This window comes from Gymnogyps californianus, chromosome 16, assembly GCF_018139145.2.
Source record: "Gymnogyps californianus isolate 813 chromosome 16, ASM1813914v2, whole genome shotgun sequence".
In the NCBI taxonomy this organism is placed as follows: domain Eukaryota; kingdom Metazoa; phylum Chordata; class Aves; order Accipitriformes; family Cathartidae; genus Gymnogyps; species Gymnogyps californianus.
In genome coordinates, this window is record NC_059486.1 from 3,497,259 (window position 1) to 3,503,874 (window position 6,616).

The window sequence follows — 6,616 nt, forward strand, 5'->3', positions numbered from 1 at the left end:
GAGGGACAGCGTGACACGGGGAGCAGATGGGGCCAGTCCTCTTCCATCACCCCTTGCCAGCAGCAGCCTCGGCCCGGTTGGTGCCTCTCGGTTCAGACGGGGCTTTCCCCACCCTCGCCTCGTGCCGCTTGCTCTCACCCTCTGGCACTGTGTCCTCCCTGCAATTCCTCTCCGTTTTCCCCTTTTCTCCTGTACCATCTCCCCTTCTCGCACGGCTGCAGCCCTGGCTGGGCTCTTTGCTGGCCCAGCTCTGTTGCCTTTTGCTCCGTCTCCCCCTTGCTCATGAATATTTAGTGTGGGAGCCCAGGTTTGGGCTAGTTGGGGCTTGAAGAACATCATGCGATGTTATCAGAGAGTAATAGTGATTGACCTAGGTATGCAGTGGGCTGGGGTGTAAGGTAATGCAGGGTGGAGAGGAGGAAGAAAGTGGGTGTCTTGCAAAGAAAACCCATTTATGCAATTGTCTTGCAGCTCAAGAGAAGAAATACCTTCATTCCTCCGTGGGAAGCCAGGAGATGGCTCCGTGTTGCTGCTGCCTCCACAGCAGAGCTGTTGGGTCCTGCTGAGACAGCTGTGTGCATGAGGAGGTGTAAGATTGGGGTGCGTTGCTGGGGGGCTTGGGGTGCGTGGGGCCCCACACCTGGTAGTGGCATAAGGAGGTGGGACCAAACACTGATTTCTTACGCACGGTGTCTGCAGGAAGAGAACTTGGAGCCCAGCTATCTGCCAGGCACTGATCCTGCTGCCCCTCTGCCGCAGGTGATGGGGACCGGGAGGGGTGGCACGGGGGGGTTCAGGCTGCTTGGTTGTGCCAGGGGAACAGGGGACCTCCAAAAAAAAAAAAAAACAAACCCCCATCCGTGGCAAGGTGTGTTTGGATAGCCACGCTTTGCTACTGCTCTACTCTTCCCAGTCCCCCTCCAGGTAGGGAAGACCCCTTAGCATCTCCCACCCTGTTTTCCCCGTGCACAGGGGACTTGAGGTCCTGCTGCGGCCAGCGTGCCCAGCGCAGGGCCGCAGCCGCCGGTGTGGTTGCAGAAGGCTCCGGGAAGGTATAATAAACAACCAAAGGTTAGTGAAGCTGTTTTGCCAAATTTACACCCGTTCCCGGCGAAGGGAGGGGGTGGCAGGAGCCTTGCTGGAGCCGCGGCGGCTCCCCCTTGATAGCCGCATCTATCACGGTGTATTAATGGCCGCGCTCTAGGAGGTATCGAGCGGCATTTGCAGAGACGGTGCCGGCTGTGTCAGCCTCCCCTCGTCCATCACGCAGCCGGGGAGGGCACCGGCAGCAAGCGGGAAGAGCTCAGGGATGCTTTGGTAGCAGCAGGATCCGGCCCTGAGCTCTGCCTCCCTCCCTCCCTGCCACAGCAGCCAGAAGGTGACAAGGGTGACACGTCCACGCAGGGCACAGGTGGAGGGAGGTTGGGCAGAGGCAGCGTGCCGAGGGCCTTCATCCCACGCAGCCTTTTAAAGGGAGGTTTACGGCGGCTGCTGCCAACTTTGCAGAGCCCCGTGGGAGCGGGGGGCTCGGGGCTGGCAGGCAGCTGAGGCGGCAGCAGCATCGCTCCGGCTCTTCGATTTTCTTCGAAGCCATAGTGCCTCCTTCTGTCTTCCAGCACTTGTTTTGTCTCTGTTCCCATCTCCTCTTTGCACGTACCATTCGAGTGGCTCTTGTCTATTTATTTTCTCTAATGGCATCAGGCTACAAGTGGCTGAACAGTTAAAATGAACACCATCAAGCTTTTTTTCTTTTTTTTTTTCCCTTACATTCACTCTGGAAATGGGGATCTTTGCTCTTCTCTAGCTGGGTTCCCAAGGGATGGGGCCTGTCCCCTTCTGAGCCCATTGACCAAAATTCAACCAAATTCAGTGAATGCGGAGAGCCCTTAAAATGTGGTGCTCCCATACCTTTGGGGGTGGCAAGCAGGTGAGTGGAGGGAGAAGATCCTTTGATGTCTTCATCAAATAAAACTGTAGGATGAGGTAAGCCATCACTTCTGGGGGAGCAGTGCTGGGGATGGCACTGCTGCGGATGGAGGACCTGGTTCTTCGGCTCATGAGGAAGGGGGAATCAAACTGAATTTTGAGCCACCAGGAAGGGATTTGTGCGGATCCCACCTATTGAGTTGTGCTCCTCGTGCTTTCCTCGCTTTGGCTTGAAATCCCCCGCATCCCGTCCTGCTGGGATGGAGGTGGCCGAGTTGTGCTCCTGCCTTCTGCAGGAAGCTGTGGTCTCCTGCTCCTGTGTGTGATGGGAACCGGGGCACGATCTGTACCGGTCCTGGGAGCACAGACTGACCCTGAAATGCGGCTCCTGGTGGGGCTGTAGGGGTGACCATGTGTGCTTCAGGGGAGACAGGACGGGGTTTGCAGCTTGAAATCATCCCTGGGGTGTGAGGAGTGCCGACACACACGCTGCTACGGCCCTGAGCTTTCCCTGCACCGTATAAATCCATACCCCTGTGTTACAGCTGGCTTAGGAATAGCAATTAATGCAGCCGGGCTCCTCCAAGTTTATTCCTCAGAAGTTAAATTGACCAACTTCAGGCAAAAAAAAAAAAAAAAGGTTATTTTTTCCCCCTCTCTGAACTATTTTTCTGTGGCGCTGGCAACCTGAGCATCCCAACAGCTGAGCACCATGGAGCCAGCTCGCCCCGAACCACGCGGGGAGGGTGACGGATTTTCCTCCTCTGGCCAGGCTGAACACGGAGCAAAGCAGGGAAAAACAAATGAGATTGCAATCAATCCTCTTGTAATTTGTGGGGTTAATAGAAACATCACAGCTGGATTTTAAAGAAATATATAGCGTTGCCAAGCCAAAGCTTTATGCATTGTCCCCTGTCTGCCGTTTTCTCTCTTCTCCCCTTTGCCCCAAAACGAAAACCGTGATTGACTTCACAGCCACGAGACTTTAATACACTCAAAATTAAGTGATTCCTGAATATGGAGTGTGTTTAGGTTGTGTTTGACAAAGGAGAGAGCGGTAGGCGGGAGCCAGCTGTTGAAGTAAACTCCAGCCCATCAATCGAGCGCTGCCTCGCCGCAGCCCGGGGCGTGGGGCAGACGCTGTGCCCGTCCCCGGTGCCAGCGGGCTGGGGGACCGTGCCCGGGGTGGCAGCTGCCCGCCAGGCTCTCGGGCAGCTGCAGGGCTTTTGTGTGATGGATTCCAGCGCAGGCGTGAGCCCCTCACCGGGACCTTGGGGTTGCTTTGGGAATCGCTGTAGGGTGATGCTCCAGCCCTGTTGCACAGCAGGCACAAGTGCAAGTCCCGCTCCATTGCTGGGGTAAATGGGATTTTGGGGCTGGGGGGGCGGGGGTCTGACCCCACCTGGCTGGTGCCAGGGGAGGTCCCCAAAGGTGCCCTGGCTTCACACAACCACAGCGTACAGTCCTTGCCACGCTCTCAGCTCACGCACCCCAAACCCCCACAGTCCCTGTCCCCGACCCCCCAGCCCAGACCCCTCACCCCAACTCCTGCAGCCATCCCCAAATCGTGGGGCTCCCCTCCTGTGGGGGGGGGCTTCCAGACAGGTACATGGGCTGGGGCGAAGGATGCTCCGAGCTGCTCCCTGTCTCGTGCCACCTCTCCCGCCCCGCGCCGGCAGTGGCGGAGTGTGCTCCATCCCTGTCCTCCCCACGGCTTTCTTTCCTCCTTCCCTCGCAGCTGCTTTCTCCTTCTGCTCCTGCTCCCCTCTCGCTCCCTCCACTCTGCCTCAGAGACATACATAACTCTCCCGTGAAATATATACAGTGTAAATATATAAAAAGCCGGCGTTTGCCTGCTGCTTATGTATTCATGAAATAGTAAATAAATTTTATGGGATAATGTGAAGGCTGCCAGGGAGCAGGAGGATGAAAACTAACCCCTAATGAGCCTCCGTGTCAGTTTGGCACACTCGGGATCGATCTGCCGCTTCCATTTAGCGCCCGAGCGCGGGGGTGGAGGAGGCGCTTCCTCGGCGCGGCCCCGAGCATCGCTGGTGCGACGCCTCGGTGACGGTCGCAGGGTCACGGGCTCCGCCGAGCTGGATGGGGACGGTGGGGTGGGGTGGCGGGGAGCGGGCCGTGAGGTTGGTCTGGATCAGGTTGAGATTTGGGAGGATGAGAAATGGTGGGGGGTGTGGGTGCCTGGGGAGGGGATGCTCAGGCTTGCACGGGGAGGGATGCAGGGAGGGGTGTAGGTTTGAAAGAGGAGGGATGCGGGGAGGGATGCAGGGAAGGATGCAGGGAGGGATGCAGGGGGGGGATGCAGGCTTGCACAGGCTGCCGGGTAGCAGCGAGGATGCTGCCCTCGGCAGGCAGGCGAGGAGGGCTGGGGGTCACAAGGCTGGCAAGTGGGCTGCAGAGGCCGGGGACAGCCAGGCGAGAGCCAAGCATCATCTTTTCTGCCAAGGCTCTGTCCCTGCTGATGATTTTGGCCGTGCAGGCAGCCCAGCTCAGCAGGGTTTAGGAGGACTCACAAAAGCCAGCGAGATCTCGGGCACCCCACAGCCCCGTGGGGCTCAGCCTTCCCGCAGGGTCTGCCCTGCGATGCAAACGAGGGGAGGCATGTTTGGGGGGGGCTGCGGGTGGAGGGCAGCGGGGTTTGCTCCGGTGCCGGGTGTCCCATCCCCATCTGCAGTGGCAGGCGAGGTTTTGGGGGTTATTTGGGGTATGAAAGGGCCTTTCCTTTAATTCATTATATGGGGAGCAGGGTAGTATGTAATAGGGGAAAAGCAAGAAAAATTGGTGCCTGCTTCCAAACGCCTGGAGATGTGATGATTACTGGACACCCCTGCACACTCGCCGAGCTTAGAAATAATAATGTGGGGAATCCACCTGCACCCAGGGAGGAATTTTAGGGGTTTTGTAGCTAAAAACCAGCCTGGGTTGGAAAGGCACCAGAAATGCTGGTTTGGTGAACGCACTCAGCCAGCTGCAGGTCAGCAAACGTGGCAGCACCATCTCGGGCGCTGCACTATGGCCTCGTCTTTCCAAGTATCGCAGCAAAATTTAAGGCTTCATTTAGAAAACACCCAAACTGGCTGATTGATTGGTTGTTTTGGGAATCCTGGGGGGCTAAGAAATATTTACACATGTAAATACATCGAGGCTTTATCCTCTTTGGTTTATCCACTTTTGAGGCCACCTTTGGGTGCAGCACATGAGAGTCCAGCAAGGTGCCACGGGATGCAGGATGCTGAAGCTGGTAGAAATTTGGCACCAGATGGGTTTTTCATCAAGAACCGTTGATTTGAGGGAAAAGAAACGTTTCCCAGCAGAGATTTCACCAGCTCGTTAAAGCGTTGCGTTGGGTGATGCCACGGTGTTTCCCCTCTGTTGTCGCCTGCCGTCTGCCATCGCCTGCGCAAGGCTGAACTGACCCACGTGGGGCACAGCGGCTTTGCAAAAATCACGATGTTTGGAGTATTTAATGGGATGTTTCATTCCCGATGGCCACCATCACCCGGAGGAGAGCTGGAGCCTGGATCTCCGATGCTTCTTGCACCTCCTCATGAGATGCCTCCTGCAAACCACTCGCTCAGCACCGGGGCTCAACCCCACACCGCATCAGCTCCTTTCCTCCCCCCCCCAGCCCATCTGGCTCCCTCCCATGGGTGCTGCCACGGGTGGGACCGGCTCCGGGCACCGCCGGCTCCCCTTGCCGGTGCGGCTCCCCAGCCCCAGCCCTTCCCTCCCGCACCGCCTCTTCCCTCCCTCCCCCCTCCTATTTTTTTTTATGGAGGGAATGAGATGGAGAAGTAAAAATTATTAACCCCGAGGTCAGCACTGGCTGCCTCATTCCTCTCTAGCTTCAAGCACTTTCTCCCTCATCTGTTTCACAGACAGCGATGTTTGGCTCAACACATTTGCATATACTTATTGCATTTTTTTAGTCTTTATCTATTTATTTATTTTTAAAGAGACAGAGCTGCTTTTGCCTCTTTTTTTCCCTCCTGTAAGCTTTCGCCAGCCACTATTTGGGATTTGATTCCCCCATCGGCACGGCTCACTGACGGAGGCAGGGGAGTGAAGGACCTGCACGGTGTTGGGAGGGACGCTGGGCTTCGTTCTCTTCCTCCCACCTCAATTTCACCGCCGCTTTCTCCGCATTTTCCCTATAAAATGGCCGAGTTGCCTCCCTTGGCTTTGGGAGGACAAGAGCATGGTGGAGGATGGCCATCAGGGATGCATCCATCTTGCACTCCATGGTGATGTTTCCCCCTGAAGCACTGGTGGGGAAGGGCAGCGCAAAGCTCCTGGTGGTCCCACACTTGTCCAAAGCAGGCTGGAGATGGAAAACCCTCTCGCCATTCCCGAGGCCTTTCCCAGGTTTTCCGCAGCCGCCGTGGCCGAGCACAGCTGGGTGCAAAGGGAGGGACTGGCCGGCTTCTCCGAAGCCATCAGCACGTGGCAAAACCTGCACCCTCATTGAGGCGTTTAGCAGCACCCCCAGGCTCAGCATCCACCTTCTCTTCAGCACAGCGAAGCCTTTCTCCTCCTATCCACCCCGAGAAGCACGAGGGAGGAAAAAAAAGAAAAAAAATTAAGCATGTTATATCTTAAGCTCAGCATCTCCAAAAAATCACTCGCAGATATTCATAATGGTCCGGCAGCTATTAGAGGCGCAAGAAGG